The following is a 17,214-nucleotide window of genomic DNA, read 5'->3' on the forward strand; positions in this document are numbered from 1 at the left end:
GCCAAGCAGTTTCTTTATTAATTAACCAATGACCTTCCTCCATCAAGGTTTTACTCTATAAAGATGGGGCATGCGAAGGGCTGAATCTAGAGACAGAGATGCCCATGAGAAGGTCATTGCTGGATGCTAAGAAGCATGTTTTCAGATCTCCTAAACAGGTTAGCGCTAGAGATGAAGGTGGAGGTGATACAGGAATATTTAGGAGGTAAAACTGTGAAGATTTGGCAAGTGAAAGGATTTAGTCAAGATGATGAGCGGGGAAGAGAAGTCTCAGGCAACTCTTCAGTAATGAAAGGATGTAGGAGCCACCAACGGAGATTAGTAAGACCAGAGAAGCAGGTATGTGGATCCAAAAGAGAGTAAGCACCGAGAGCAATCCAGATGAATCTGGGGCTTGGGGGAGAGGCAGAGCTATAGAAGGATAATTTGCATCATTAGGATAAAACCACAAAAAGAACTTGAGTGTATCTAAGGAGAACATGCAGGGAAGGGACTGGGAACTCAGCTGCAGAGACCATGGGCACAAATGGCCGATGAGATGAAGGGGGACTGTCACAATGGATGAAGAGCTCAATGAGCTGCAAGTGCAGAATTTTAGTGAGAAAACGCATGGAGGATGTGTACGCGTTGGTGGTGGCTGTTTCATTGCTCGTCTTATTTAGAAACTTCAACGATAACTCCATCCACTATCTTTACGTTCCCCAAGAATGTCTGGTGGAAAATGCGGACTCTTCTCTAAATGTGCAGGTATTGAAAGAGAGCAAAGAAACTTTGAAATTCCTGGATACAGATAAGTGTCTCCTTAGGCAGTCTGTTTTCCCATCAGGCAGCAGAACGCCACCATTATTGCTAATAGTTATTGTTAATGGAAGAGTTAAGAGGCTTTTTTTGGGGGGAGAGAAAGATATCCTTTTACCCCCTAAAGTTACCAACAAACATTCCTGGCTATTACACAAATTGAGAACCAGGGAGGCAAATTTTAATTAAAAATATTTATAGACTGGGGAGAGCAGCTGCCAGTTTCTCTTACGGCTCCCGAATGCATTCTGCAGCTGGCCATAGTTCCCCCATTCCAATCAGCTTAACCAACCGATAATAACAGCTGTTCATTAGGCAGGGGACATTCTAATTAGTGCCCATGTGGTATGTAGTCCATACTGGTAACAAAATCTTAAAGTGATTTTTAAGAGACCTACACCATGACTTGATAAATTATTCTTGGACACCTTTTTTATTTCCTTAAAATGTCTCCGTTTTCTATGCTAACATACTCATCTTAAACACAACATTAAACCTAACAAGGAAAAGGATGAGAGGAAAGGGAAGCGGGGAGAGCTAAAAGAATGACTTTTGAAAGGACCCTGTTCTTAAACACACGGGAACCTTAACCACATCTTTGTCATGAGTGTAGAACGTCAAGGAGTCAGCTCAAATTGCCCCTTTCTTGTTTGTTTGTTTTGTTGATCAGACAAGAACAAAAATGAGGTACAAAGAAATATTAGGAAGTAAGAACAAATCCAAACAGAATTCGCGATCCTGTTGATAGGGTCAAGACTAAAATAACAAAGCCCCGGGACAGCTAAAACTTAAAATTTAAATCTTAACAGACCAAATATCCAGAAGTACCCAGAAACCGACAGGCCCATCAGTTTTCTATGTTTTCAGAATTCCTTTGGTATAATTCTTTATAAAACCACTAGGTATGTCTATATTTCACTTATTACAAATTTTAATTTGGGGGCTTGGACTGTTTTATGTCAACTTGACTCAAGCTAGGGACATTAGAGAGGAGGGAGCTTCACCGAGAAAACGTCTTCAGAAGACGACACTCTGGGGCATTTTCTTCATTAGTGATTCGTGGGGAAAGCCAAGACCATTGCTAGTGGTCCCACCCTGGGCTGGTGGCTCTGGGTTCTATCAGAAAGCAGGCTGAGCAAGCCATGGGCTCAAGCAAGTAAGCAGCACCCTCCATGGCCTCTGCATCAGTCCCTGGTTGAGTCCCTGTCCTCACTGCCTTTGAAGAACTCTTATGTGGACCTGTGAGTGAAATAAACCTTTCCTCCCCAACTTGCTTTTGGTCCTGGTGTTTCATCACAGCGACAATCACCCCGACTAAGACAGGGCTGGAGGGATGGATGAACCAACAACTAAAAGCACTTACTGCTCTTGCAGATGTCCAGTTTCCAACACCCCACAGATAGCTCACAAACATCTATAACTCCAGGTGCTGGTCACCCAATACTTTCTTCATACTTTGGTGAGTACCAGGTATATATGCATGGTGCACACACATACACATAGGCAAAACACTCATACAAATAAAATAGATCTTGGTCGGGGGGTGATGGTACACGCCTTTATTCCCAGCACTTGGGAAGTAGAGACAGGTGGATATCTGAGTTTGAGGCCAGACTGATCTACAGGGAGAGTTCCAGGAGAGGTTCCAAAGCTATACAGAGAAACCACATCTCAAAAAAGCAAAAAGAAATAATAAAACAGATCTTTAAAAAAATTTTAAAAGAAAGTACCATTTATGGAATTCAACGACATGTCAGATTCAACTTTTGATTCTTAGTTATATTATCTACATGTCTCATAAATTGAACTTTTAAGTTAAAGATCCATTGAGTTGTATAATATATTTGAGTTATATATGCATATACATACATATATATGTTTTATATGTATGACTTAAAAATAATGAATTATTCTACTTTTTCTTGTAAAGAAAAAAACAATAAAAGATATTTCAAGACAGATTACTTCCTCATTCATGCTTAAACATGATGTTTCTGAGCGATCTCTCTCTCTCTCTCTCTCTTTTTTTTTTTTTTTTTTTTTTTTTTTTTTGTATTTTCGAGACAGGGTTTCTCCGTAGCTTTTTGGTTCCTGTCCTGGAACTAGCTCTTCTAGACCAGGCTGGCCTCGAACTCACAGAGATCCGCCTGCCTTTGCCTCCCAAGTGCTGGGATATTAAAGGCGTGCGCCACCACCGCCCGGCTCTGAGCGATCTCTTAAAAATGAAATGACACTTGAAATTGTGCCTGAGGACCAGAGTGAATAAGCCATTCTCTGGAAGAGACTGCAATTGATCCTGTAACTCGAATCTGAGGCAAGGATTTCTTAGGGCAAATTTTACAAAGACCCAGCCTGAGGTTTTTTGCTTGTTTGTTTGGTTTTGGTTTCTGGTTTTTCGAGACTGGGTTTCTCTATGTTGACCTGGCTGTTCTGGAACTCACTCTGTAGACCAGGCTGGCCTCTGACTCACAAAGATCCACCTGCCTCTGCCTCCGGAGTGATGGGATTAAAGGCCTGTGCCACCACCTGGGCTCCAGCTTGAGTTTTAACCTCGCGGATTATATTTGTAACTAAGGTTCTTCTTCCAGAGACAAATGTCATGGCTTCATTATTCGTCTCTCAAGAACAGACTCTACCCACTTTAAAATGCCTTTTCCTCATCAGATTATCTTCTCCAACTTCAAGTTCCTGCGTCTAAGTTGTACTAACTTTACACGGCAGGAGCAGAAATAGACTAGAAGCCACATTTGTATCCTAGGTGGGCCAGAGGAGATTCATGCTAAATTAGCCAAGAATTGGTAGAAAACAGAAATGAAGTCACTGCAAGAAATTCATAAGAGAAGGAAGCAACTGATTAATTTTTTTTAAAGGGGGAAGCAGGAAAACAAAATTAAGAGGAATGAAACAGAAGGAGAACGCGCAGGAATTAAGTTTCTCTTATATGCTTAGAATAATTGACTTGTTTAGGAAGTTTGATCCAATCTATTGTAGTAGAAAGCAAATGTAGAAATAAGAGCTTTTAGGATGGCGGCTTCAACGGCAGTGACAGAGAACCTGCTGTTGTCACCTTTTCCTGGACATCTCCACTGAGACCACTTAGAAGCCGCTGTGCGAGACAATGCTCATGGTTTGCTAATCAGACCAGGCAGAATAATCAACTGCTGCACAGCACAAGTGGCTGTTCTTCCTCTCGGCCCCTAAATCCCGGGAGGATCATCAATTACAGACACAGACCCTCTCACTTTGCGATGGCAAAATTTGCGTGTCGAAAGCTGGTCGCAGTTTGATTATACTACCTTCCCTTTTTTCCTGCAAATTCTTATAAAAACTGGGGTCTGTGCTTCCACAAAACTTTTAGGAGTGTGACCTGTGCCTTGATTCATGAAGCTGTGTGTAAGGCACAGACCATGGAAGAGAAAGGGGACCAAATGAAGCCCTCAAGGGCTTCCTTTACTGTCCCGGCACGTGTGTTTTCTACAGAGTTCATCGTTGGACCACAAGCCATGCTTTCACGGCACTTCTGGGAGGATTCTCTTATGGTTAATAGCGAGAGAAAGAAAAGGTCAGCTGCAGGGAACATCCTTTGGTTTTCCTATCTTAATTCCAACACTTCCTGCTGGCTCTGTAGACCGATGAGTAGAAGATGACCACGTAGCCTAAAATGAAAAGGACCTGAAAAGTAAGTCCTCTAGGAAAAAGAGGACAGGCAGAAGCTAGATGCAGGCTGGGGACATTAGTGAGCTCTGACACTTATATCCAACTATTCTAATTTATTATGAGGAACTGTATAGAAAAAAATTTAAAACTTCAGTTGTCTTATTTTTACTACAGAGATATTCTTTTATTCATTCAAACTAAACTGAGACCATCCTCAATTTCAAAAAACCATTGGAGTTAATGTATTACTAGTTATTTATAAATAGAAACAACTATATAGATATGTGATTACAAATTGGCTTATCAAATTTTTCTTAGACTTGTTTTTTCCATAGCACCTTCTCTCTAAGCAGAAGGCATGCTTTATCTTGGTGGGGAAACATCTTACATCTTGTACTGTCATCAAGTTTTTAGCAACTGTGTGTTAAATTTATGTGACATGATATTGTGTTGTCCATGAAAGCCATGAACTTTTGAAATACTGAACTTCTAGACTTCAGTTGTCCTCTTAAGCCTAGTATAAAAATGTAAAAAGGAAAAATGAGTTGGGGAAAGAGAAAGCCCCATTCTGGACATCACACACTAGAGAGCCTGAAGTTTGCCATGTGGATGAGTGAATGTATCATGAAGAGTGTTAGACTTCGGGTAGTCAACAGAATTTCACGTAACTGAAACCCTTAGGGACTTCACCGTCATGAGGCCATCAATGCATCCACATTGATTGACTTTTTTACCAGTTCACTGATAGCAAAAGTCACCAATGGGGACTTCGGGGATTCAAACATCGGGGAAATCAAGGGCAGGTCCTGATGGTATGAAAAGATACAGCATGGGTGTGTGTGGGGGGGAGGTGGGAGTTGAAACCAAAAAGCCTGATAGCAATGGCAAAGATCACTGTAACTTTTGTTCACGGGAAAGACGTCTTCAGTAAACAAAAGCTAAAGCGAAGAGCATGACAGAATCGGGCATGTTTGGCATGCTAGGCTCTAATTGGATGGAGAAGGGCATGCGGATTGCACAAGGTGCTTAGAAAGAAAAGACCCTGGTTAGCACGACTTCATAGGCTTTAAAGTCAGACAGGAGAGTCTGGTGGGAACGACACCCAGAATTTGTTTAGTTTCATGTATTTCTTTTGGCCCTGGGGAGTTGTTGAGAAGAAAAGGAGTTCCATATTTATCAGACCATTAAATTAGCACACAAGGGTCTTACCTACAGAAAATTAGAGAAATAAATTCTTCCAAAGAGCATTTGTCTTGATCTCTTCCTCTGCCTACTTGGTGATTCTCCAATAACCATCTCATTTCGGTTTATGTTCTCAAATAAATGTTTGTATGTGTTGAAAATGTCTCAGACTCTGGCTTAGAACACCCACAACTCACAGTATATTAAAGTCAGGAAGGAATTATTTTTTTCTCTGCTCCCTAAGGGTCAGTGTTAGGAAGCTTGTGAATTAAACTAACAAAATACAGAGTAAGAGCAGGGAAAAGCAGCAGAGTTTAAAAGATTTGTTTTTCATTGTGTGCATGTGTATGACTGTGTGTATAAGTGTCACAAAAGCCAGAAGAGAGTGTTGGATGCCCTGGAGAAGGAGTTACATGTGGTTGTAAGCTGCCCTTTGTGGGTGCTTGCCACCAACCTGGGTCCTCTTGAAGAGCAGCAAGTGCTCTTCACTGCTGAACCATCTCTCCAGATCCAGGAAACAGGTTTTATTTCAGAGGCTTTATATTTGACAGAAAAGAAAAGTGAAAGACAGAGATGTATGTGGAAGTAGGCACATGCACCATTTTAACCAAGGGAAAAGTTAAAGTGGCACAAGGTGGTAAAACCAAGCAGCTGTATCAGAGCCCATTACAGAAGTTTTGCTTCATGAAGTTGGAGGCAGCTGTTGCTCAAGCTGCCTTCAAACAAGGAGTGGCCACCAGTCAGAGGCCTTCATAATTCTCTACTTTATGTGTCCCAGTCCTGCTTTTATCTGGAAATGTATTCAGCGTTCTTTTCAGGCCCAGAGTTCTCTGAACCTATCCTGGTTTTGAGGGCTGCCCAAGTCTGGAGTCGCTGATGAAACCCAGACAAGACGTTTATGCTAAATTTGTTGTAATTTTGTCTCTTAACAAACCCACTTCTGGTGACTGTGAATTAATAGGAATAAAACCATGCTCCATTCTGTCAACAAATAGTCACTAAACCCTTAATACATTCAAGACAGAAGAGGGTCTGGCGTGGTGATATTTCATTTGTATTTTAACAAATAAAGCTTACCTGAAGATCAGAGAGTCAAACAGCCCCACTGGTCAGCCTTACAGACCAGGCAGTGGTGACACACACATTTAATCCCAGTAGCCACACTAGTTGCCGTAGAGGCCAGGCAGTAGTGGTGCATGCCTTTAATCCCAGCCCTAGAGAGGAATATAAGACGGGAGGAGACAGTTCTCAGGCACAGTCTCATTCTGAGATTCCTGGAGGCAGGATCGCCGTTGCAGACTGAGGTGGAGATGAGAGCCTATGACTTGCTGTTTTGCTTTTCTGGCCCTCAGGTTGAACCCCAGTATCTGACTCTGAGTTTTTATCGATTGTGCTGCAGTCTGGACTATGAAAAGAATAGTCCTTTAGGAGTTTGGAGAGCTGGTGCATTAGTGCATGCCTGTAATCCCAGCACTCAAGAAATTGAGGTCAGAGGTTCTTGAATCGAAGACCTGTCTGAGGTACATAGGAAGACCCTTATCAACAACAATTTTAAATTGGGCTGGGAGAAGGAAGCCGATCAACTACATAAGGATGCAGGTACAATAAACAAACGAAACAGAGCTGATGCTAAGATGTAGTGGGTGAGTACATCTCGGCTGACTGAATGTATGTAAATCTCTTATTTCAAACTATCCATTGACATCTATGGTCACTGTCTGCAAAAGTCACCTTGGGTATTCAAACTATCCTGGGACAGAAACATACTGATAGGTGTTTAATAGCTGCCTCTTTGGGATGAAGCTGCCGGAGAAAGGCAGCATCCACCAATTCCTGAGGGTCATGACTTTCAGTGACCACTAGAGGGCCACCCACTTTCAAGTCCCTTGACTGTTGTGAAGCCACTGAAAGGGGTTTCTACACAGGGACACACAGCACCTTCAGCACGGCGCAGTCAGAAGACGCGTAACCTGCCGCAAAGAGCAGCAAAATGACGAAGGGACTGACTTTGGTGCTGACCAAGTATTGTCGGTATCGCTTATCTGATTATATAATCCCTCTTTTTTTGCTCATATTTTTAGCATGGCCAGTATCGCAAAAGTTCTAAAAAAAAAAAGTTCTAAAGGGGAACAAGAGCCTCCTGCAAATTAATAGGAATTAAGTTCATCACACCACTTGGAGTCCAGGGGAAAACAGGTATAAAAAGTCAAAGACACATTTAGGCTAGACAAACAAATCTCTAGCCCATGTGAGTCATCAATTTCAACTGTAGTCGGATTTTTCTTCGGGTCACCAGCTCACAAATTACGACAAGGAGACTTATTAATTATGAAAGCTTGGCCTTAGCTTAGGCTTGGTTTTTATCTCGCTCTCATAACTTAAATTACCCATCTCTATTAATCTATATTCTATCACATCCTGCTTCCTCCATGTTTCCTTGCATCTCTCAGTCACCTAGATTCCTCCTCCTACTTCCTCCCCCTCTGCCAGGAAGTCCCACCCAGACTTCCGACCTAGCTCTTGGCCATTTTACTTCTTATTAAACCAATCACAGAAATACACCCTCACTCAGTGTACAAATATCCCACAACAATCAATATAGTGGATCAACTTGGTAATAGTATTTTCTGAGAACTTACTAATGCTAAGGAGACTTCTGCCCGATTGGTTTTTTTTCCCCTTTTGCCTTCTCTCTTCTTTCCTTCCCTCCTGCCTTCCTACCAACCCCTGCCCTCCTCACTCAGGGATGAAAGGAGGCCCTCACGATGCTTAGAAGGCAAACACCCAACCACTGAAGTATATCCTCCATCCTTGAAAAAGATCTTTTGTTTTGAGATGAAGTCTCACTAAGTTTTTCACTGTAACCTTGAACTTACCTTGTAGTTCTCACAGGCTTTGACCCAGTGATCCTTCTGCCTCTGCCTCCAGAGTAGCTGGGGTTATAGCCATGCGCCTTTAAGCTTGACATCTTTGCCAAATTTCTTATTTATTCTTCATGGTATTCTTGTGAAGTTATATTATTATGAACCTTCCATATATACTTCTATACTATATACACAAACAGCGGGAAAACAGTGTTTTCGGTGGGAAAGCAGGGATTAACCCTAATTTGTTTGGATCAAAACCCGATGTTTTTACACAAGAAAACACGTGGTAGTACTAGGGTGAGAGACCTCAGTAGTCCAAAAAAGCTGCATCAGCCTTGAACTTGAAAGTTCAATACCCTGAATCCGCTAACAGGGGCTATGCGCGAGCTGGTTTGGGAGCATCAGCCTGTACATCCCAGCTCCTCAGTAGGCTGAGGCAGGAGGATCATAAATTTAAGACCAACCAAGGCAACTTATCTCAAAATAAAAAGCATGCAAGAGGCCGTAGGTTCAGTCTCTGTCTCTCTCTGTCTTTCTCTGTGTGTCTCTGTCTCTATCTCTCTGTATCTCTCTCATAGACATACGCACACATACACACACACATACACAAATATCATATAGAGGAAATAGATTCTAAAATGGAAACAGACGCCTTTAGTTTGAGTCTCTTACAACTGAATTCTAAGAAGGTATTTATTTGCTCCCTCCTTGGATCCCCATGTTGTTTACTTTCCGAGTATTTATCTTAGTTCTATCTGTGATTTTTTTTTTTTCAATTGCTGGAGAAATAAAAACAATCGGGTAAGACCAAGTGTTGTTTTGGGCATTTCCTAAATTCCCTCCAGTTGTTGTGGGAAGAGTGGGCTCGGCTCCCCCACTGTCTGTCAGAATGATTATTTAGACTTCATTTCCGCCTGGTGTCTCCACCGCCCTTTTCTTACCCCCATGACTAATAACACTTCTACGGAGTCCAAACAAATGGCCACAGTATCTAGTGTTTATTTTTGGAAGTCTCCCCAGCCGAAATGCGCCAACCCTCTCACAGACAGCAGGTTAGAAATTCCTGGCTAGGATTCCTGCCCTGAACAGCCGCGCTTGATATGGCTAGATGGCTCGCTGACTGGCACCCTGGGTGGCATCGCGCCAGCTTGAGAGCTGTCAAGCTATCTGAATCGAGAATAGGCCCTGAGCTGTGATAAATCCAGAGGGGCAGCCTGCTCAGCGACCCAGCGAGGGGCCCTATCTTCTTCAGGAAGTATCCCCGGGGCAGCACTAGAACGTTAATGCCACCTGTCTTTCCCTGCACTTGACATCTGTGGACACTTAGAGTGTGTGACAAAAGGAGGAAAGGAACAAAAGTGGGAAGGAAGGCAGGAGGCGTTATAGGTGGGGCTAGCAAGTCAGAGACAAACGAACGACAGCCCAGGCTCCAAGCCCATTAGGAACAGGAACTCACTGGCTATCTGGCACGTGTCATGACACCAGTACCAACAGGTACCTTATTTCAAGGCCGGGGATGAGCAAAATTGAAAGAAGAGGCGAGTCAGGATCTGGCTTGACAAACTGTTCTAGTTGTGGCATAGCCTCTGCCACACACAATCATGAGTCAACATGGCTACCAAGGGAATCCTTGGGGTTGAAAAGAGGCCTAGCCAAGTCACAGTCCCGGAGAAAGGAGTTCAGAAGTGTCCTGAACCCAGAACACTGGCAAACTCAGGGAAGAAGAGTCGCACTGTTTAGACAGACAAGCCCGGCATGGCGTTTGTCAATTCTCAGTGAAATGAAGATGTCTAGTGTTCTAAATATGTGTGCACGCTTGAGATGACTTCGGATTCCAGATCTGTGGGGCTGTGACCCTGCCCTGTGGCTAATTTAAGGCTCAGGAAGGTTAACAATGAGCCCAGGGTAGTTTTACACATAATCCCTATCTGTAAACTGAGAATGAGATTCAAATCCACCCCCACAGCCTTCTCAGCTTCCCCTGAGGGGGTCTGTGCAAAGTGCTTACCAAAAAAAAAAAAAACAAAAAAACAAAAAAACCCCGATCAGTCCACAGGAATCGCTGTGAGTTTCTGGAATCAACTCCTCTGTATAAGTGAACTGTTACATTGATCTCCATCACTGGTAATTCTGAAAAAAAATCATAAAATGTGAATATGAAACACTATAGGTCATGATTGCAGTATTAGTATCACTATTACGTGTTTGGTATGTATGTGTCTGCATGTGTCTGTATATGTGTGTATACATATGTCTATGTATATATATGTGTATGTGAGTGTGTGTCTGCATGGCCTCTATATATGTGTGTATTTGTGTGTGCGTGTGTGTCTGTATATGTGTGTATGCATTGGTGTATATACAAGTGTATGTCTGTGTATGTGTATGTATGTGTGTATGTCTCTGTGTATCTATGTCTGTCTCTGTCTGTCTCTGTATGTATAGATGTGTCTATGTATGTGTATGTCTGTGTGTGTATGTGTGTGTGTGTGCATGCATATAACTAAAGATCAAACCAAGGGCCTTGTGCAGTTTTACAAGTGTACGTCCTGATGAAATGTCTTCTTAAAGCAAATGTCGGTGTACCACAGTCCAACAATTTCATTCTCAGAATACACTGAGGCTCAGAAGACTTAGAGAACTCTAGTCATTTTTCCTTGGGGCAAGTTGCCAAGGTTACATAGCAACTAGGAAGAAATAAACAGAGAACCCATATGACCTTTTAGAAAACAAAAACAATATGGTGGCTTTAAAAGCAAATGATGAGGGTCAGCATGATGGCTTAGTGGGTGAGGGCTTGCTGCCAAGCCCAAGTGACCAGAGTTCGATCCCTGGGGCCCATATGGTAGAAGAAACAAGCCACCTCCCAAAGACAGTTCTCTAAAGCACACACACACACACACACACACACACACACACACACACACACACACACGAATGCGTGCACAGTCACGGACATGGCGTCATCAGTGTTAGGTTATTTTCAAACTCTGGTCCTATACCACATCTTTAAACTCCATATCACATTGACTTATTACTTTTATACTTTGCTTAAAGAAAGAGAGGTTTATTTTAGCATATATAGTTCAGGGGCTACCATGATGGAGGCTGCAGAAGATTGGTCTGTTAAGGTGGTACACAGAAGTAGAGGAGAGCTGGTAGTATGGTTTCTTTTTTTGTAAAGACTATCTATCTATCTGTCTATCTATCTATCTATCTATCTATCTATCTATCTATCTATCTATCTATCATCTATCATCTATCTATATCTCCACATATCTATCTATACATCTATCTAGTTTGTGTGTGTGTCTATGTATATGTATGTCTCTATTTGTGTGTCTATGTGTATGTATGTCTCTTTGTGTATGTATGTCTCTATTTATGTGTGTGTGTGTGTGTACGTGCACACATGCATGTGCTATGGCCCTCGTGTGGAGGTCAGAGGAACTGAGACTCCATTCTCATCTTCTACCAGGGAGTTCTGGGGCTTGAACTCAGGCCGCCAGGCTTGGCAGAAAATGCCTTTATTCCCTGAGTCATGTCACAGCCCATTGTGTATGGTTTCCTAATGTGACAAACGGAACATCTCGCAAGCAGATATAACTTCAGAGACGCGCCTGCTCTCCCTGCTTCCTAGAAAACTGAGCTTTCCTGTTCCCACGGGAGCTTCATTTACAACCATCTGACACTACTTTTTATTTTTGTTTAGTTTTATCTATTTATTTATATATCTAAAGACAGGGTCATTTTCTGTTCCCAGGCTGACTGCGAGTGAACTCAAAATCTCCTTCTCTTGTGGGATCAAGGAATCTTTAAGACATTTAAACAAGACCATCACTTGTGACTGATTTATTTCCACCCTTTTCCAATGTACACACTGTGAAGTCATTCAGGAAACAGATCACTATACCTCCCCTTTTTCTGGCACCTACCAGAGAGTCCAGTCAGTACATAATAAATTATGTCGAAGACACATTTAATAAACCAGGCAGTGGCGGTGCATGCCTTTAATCTCAGCCCTCGGGAGATAGAGGCAGGTGGATCTCTGAGTCTGAGGCCAGCCTGGTCTACAGAGTGAGTTCAGGTTGGTCAGTGTTACACAGAGAAACCCTGTCTCAAAATTAAAAAAAAAAAAAGAAGACACATTTAAATAAATACATGAATATATACAGGAAATGAACTCTGAGACGGTGTAAGCAAACAAAAATAAGTTGTGGCGTCTTAACACATAGAAATACCTACCCATCAAATGCTTGTCCATTTGTATCTCAGATAAATGTCAGCGACTTTGATTGACAGATCCTGGGTAGTAGGTAGCCATAGCTGCCTCCGGAGGACCCGAGTTAAGGACACTGCCTGAGGACTATTGTCAATAGAATTATTTTTAGTCTTTCTATTTAGTGGAATGCATTCCTTTGCGGGGAATTTAAAGTGCTTCATTCTCTTGTCAGCCTAATTGCCACAATTCCAGAAGCTGTGTGGGTCCAGGATTATCACCTTATTTCATGAATGAGGGAGCTGCAGAGGCTTAACTCATTCGAGGCTACTCGGGGAGCTTTTAGAAGAGAGATTAGAAACACTTTTCTTATTCTCTGTGTTTCCACTGAGCAGAACAGCCACGGACTTGAACATAGGGCACTCAAAACCTCACCGCTGCTGAGAAACCTGAGCAAACCCCAAGGGGCCCGCAGCTACACATCTTAGAGCTGCCACCATCAGTAACTTCCCAGGTCAGCTTCCTTCTACCTCCTGGCACTGACAGCTTGATGCTCAGCTGCCGGGGAATTCCTTTCTCAGAGCTTGCTGCATTTGCAGAGCTGGGTGTAAAGCAAAAGCCTTAGCTGCTTGCTTAAAAATTACCAAGGATCTGAAGACGGACTCTGTAGGGCATCAAGGCAAGTGTGTGGCCTTTGGGAGGCTACTCATTCTTAGAAACAGCTTTTCCCATCTGTCTTCTTGTCTCCCAGGATCTGCACTGCGTTTTACCAAGTTACTGTCTGTAACATGCATGTTTTCTTCCATTTGGATTGCTAATACCTATGTAATGTAGCCTCCATGATGGCCTTTGGGATGGAATTTCTAAAATAAAAATCTGTTGTTCTAGGATCAGAAATCGTCCTAAATTTTTAAATTATTAATTATTATTGTTTGTGTATATGATTCGGGGGGCATCGCACATGCCATGGGACACACGTGGGAATCAAAAGACAACTGTGTGCAGTTGGTTCTGTCCTTCCGATCTCCTCCTCTGTCATGGGTCATGGGTCTGTTTATGTTGTTAGACTCTTCTTGGTTTAACTTTGGTAGTTTAGATAAATCAAGAAATTTATCCATCTTCTTTTCCAATGTAATGGAGTATACGTTTTTAAAGCACTCCCTTATAATATCCTGAATTTCTCTGATGTCTGTTATAATGTGTCCTTGTTCATTCCTGATTCTGTTCATTTGGGTCTTTTCCTTTTCTTGTATGTTCCTGCTTCTACCAGAAGTCCTGACGTCTGAACTCATTGCTAGACAAGAGCCTTTAGTCTCTGAGCTGTATCATTTCTGTTTGGGGAAGTAGATACATTGTCTTATTTTTGTTTGCAGCTGTCAGGCATGGTGCAGTGTTTGGCTTATAGCCATTGCTTAAATCATGGTGTGTGTGTGTGTGTGTGTGTGTGTGTGTGTGTGTGTGTGTGTGTAAGAGTAAACTACAATACTATAACACAAGTCTACAAGGAAAGGGTATTTGCTTATGTTTTACTTACTGGAGCACACCCTGAACAACAATAATGATGGGCAGTTAGGGGTTACACAGTAGGAATTTGCTGAGAGAATGGACCACTGGATGGAAAGCCACCCCCCCTCCCCCCGAAGTATGCCCTAGATTCATTTCTGTCAGATGCAGCTTTAGCTGTGTTCTTTATTGGGTCTTTGCATGTGGATGCCATCAGAGATACCCTACAATCACAGTGCATGTGGCCTCAGGGAAAGCTGAAGATATGAACTGCAGGAGTCCTGTAAGTTTGCTGAAATCCTTTACTTGCTTTATTATAAAAAGCACAAAGGCTGGGTTAAGAGGCTAGCAGCAAATTGACCCAAATTCTCTATCGAGAACCAAGACATCTACATGCAGAATCCCCTAGAACATCTAATTCTGAGTGCCCAAATCGTTCTGGCTCTTTTTCAGCCAGGAAATGATCTAATATGGCTTCCCTGAAAATCAAAATATAGCCATAAATGTGCAGCTGATCACTTCCTCTCTACAGTTTTCATCAGGGGGAAGGGGGGTCATGAGACATTGCAATTTTCCCATGCTAATTCAGGCTTTAAGAATGTCCTCACGTATCTGAGTACCACGCCACACATACTGTACCCATGGCTGGTGCCCATGGAGGATAGAATAGGGGTACCGGATCCCCTGAAACTGGAGTTACAGACAATTGTGAGCTACCATGTGCGTTCTGGAAACCAAACCTGGGTCCTCTGCAGAAGCAGCTAGTGTTCCTAACCACTGAGCCATCTCTCCCGCCCCGCAAGAATCAAAAACGAGAATAGTTCCTCCTATTAATCTAGTCTTACAAAAACATCTGGCTTAATTCTTAGCCTTTGAGGTGACTTTGAGGATGATGCTTGCTGATGAACAGTAACCGATAAGCTGCCAGTGTGAAGGCGAGAATGCTAAGGTGACCTTGAACTAGAAATGGAGTTTGCACACCTGAGTAACTCACCCTCTGAACAATCATCATCCACCATCGTATGAACCATTAGATTGTTCCCCCTTTCTATTTATGAAATGTTTGATCACGATTCTTTAAAACCAGATTTTTGTCAGTGGCTGGAGAGATGGCTCAGCAGTTAAGAGCACCGACTGCTCTTCCAGAGAACACGGGTTCAATTCCCAGCGCCCACATGGCATCTAACAACTGTCTGCAACTCCAAGATCTGACACCCTCATGCAGATATACATGCAGACAAAACACCAATGCAAATCAAAGTAAACTGTTTTTAAGAAATAGTCCTTTGTCAATCTTTATAACTGCTTTGACTCTATAGGAATAGATACTAACCACGTGACTTCCGGTGGATCTTATGCCAGAAGATCCCTGCTTATTATTCCCACCCCCCGGCCCCACCAGCAGCCCAGAGAGATCTGTAAAGGAATGAGCATGAAGAAGTCAACCGACAGAGTCAGGCAGTGATGACATGCCGGGAGCAGGTGGCAGCAGCTCCAATCCCTGTCACAGGACACTGAGCCAGAAGGAAGACACAAGGGCACCTTTGGTAAGACGAGCAGAAGTGCACACTGTGAAGGGCTCCCATCAGCGCATCTCCTAAAGATGTGTAAAGACATGCCCAGCTGTGCAATTAGCAGGTGTGTGGCAGAATGGGGCACATTGCGGTGGACAAATGCTGGAACCTATATTATAATCTTGAAGGACGTAAGACATAACACAGAGGCAATGAAAACTACAAATGCTTCACTGATTATCCCCCCCCAGCCTCAGCTTCGCAGGAATCATCTTTTTCATTATCTGTGCTTCCTGCTCCCGAGGGCATAGAGGTCAGCTTGGCTATTCTGGGAACTGATGCAGAAGCATTCGGTTTGGCTATGTTTCATGGCTCTCGAGTGCATTGAAGCAGCCATAAAATTTGGCTCCTTAATATGGAATCACACCTGATATGAAACTGTCCCCTAAGGAGGTGTGAAACACCAAAGTGTCCTCCCCCTCCCCCCCAGACTAGGAAGTGTGGCCGTAGCCGAGCATGCGTGTGGAGTGCAGGCTTGTTTACGTATAGCGAAGGAAACTCTGGAATGAAATTTGAATAGTGTGCCATATGTTCCATTGAAAGAATCATTTCTTTGTGGGTCCGCTGGAAAATGGCTACTCTTCTAGGGGTTGTGTCAAAATATTATAAAAATTATTTGACAGACTTCCTGATGTTCATCGAGCGTTTGTGAAGAGTTAGAAACAGCTCAGTATTTTCTCAAGCAACATCTCATAGGCTCAATTTTAAATTATTACAGGAAGGAGCTATTATGGGCCTCATGTTACCACAAAAGAAACCAGACCTGCCCATCTCACTATATATCTTCCTTCATGTTCTCTCTCTCTCTCTCTCTCTCTCTCTCTCTCTCTCTCTCTCTCTCTCTCAACAGCAAAAACAACATCAAAGCAAAAGAAAAAAGAAAACTAAGCAAAACAAAAACTAAAAAGGCAAAAAAAACCCCACCAAACCATAACAACAACGAAAAAGCACCACACACACACACATGCACACACACACACACACGCACACACGCACGCACGCGGCATCTGTTCTGCTCTGGTCAACTACTGAGCATTAAGGCCTGCCCTGGAGTGTGGCCGATAGATACCCAGCGTTACTCCATTCTAGAAAACTGATTTGCCTTTCCTGGGAGATGCCAGTTGGAAATAGCTTCTTGGTTAGGTACGGGACTTTGCACCCACTTCCCTTTCTCCGTGATGGGATTTCATCCGGTTTGAACCTGTGCTGGTAGGTCTTGTGTATGCTACCACAATCTCTGTGAGTTCAACTGTGCTTCAACTCTTGTATCGGGAAGACACGGCTCTGTGGAGTCAGAACCACCTCTGGCTCTTGTGATCTTTCTGGCTCGTTTTTGACGCAGACCCTTGAGTCCTGAGTGCCCTTCATAACTGTCTTTTAACACTAGGCTCCCCAGATTTATGCGACGCTACAG

This window comes from Microtus ochrogaster, chromosome 24, assembly GCF_000317375.1.
Source record: "Microtus ochrogaster isolate Prairie Vole_2 chromosome 24, MicOch1.0, whole genome shotgun sequence".
Lineage (NCBI taxonomy): Eukaryota > Metazoa > Chordata > Mammalia > Rodentia > Cricetidae > Microtus > Microtus ochrogaster.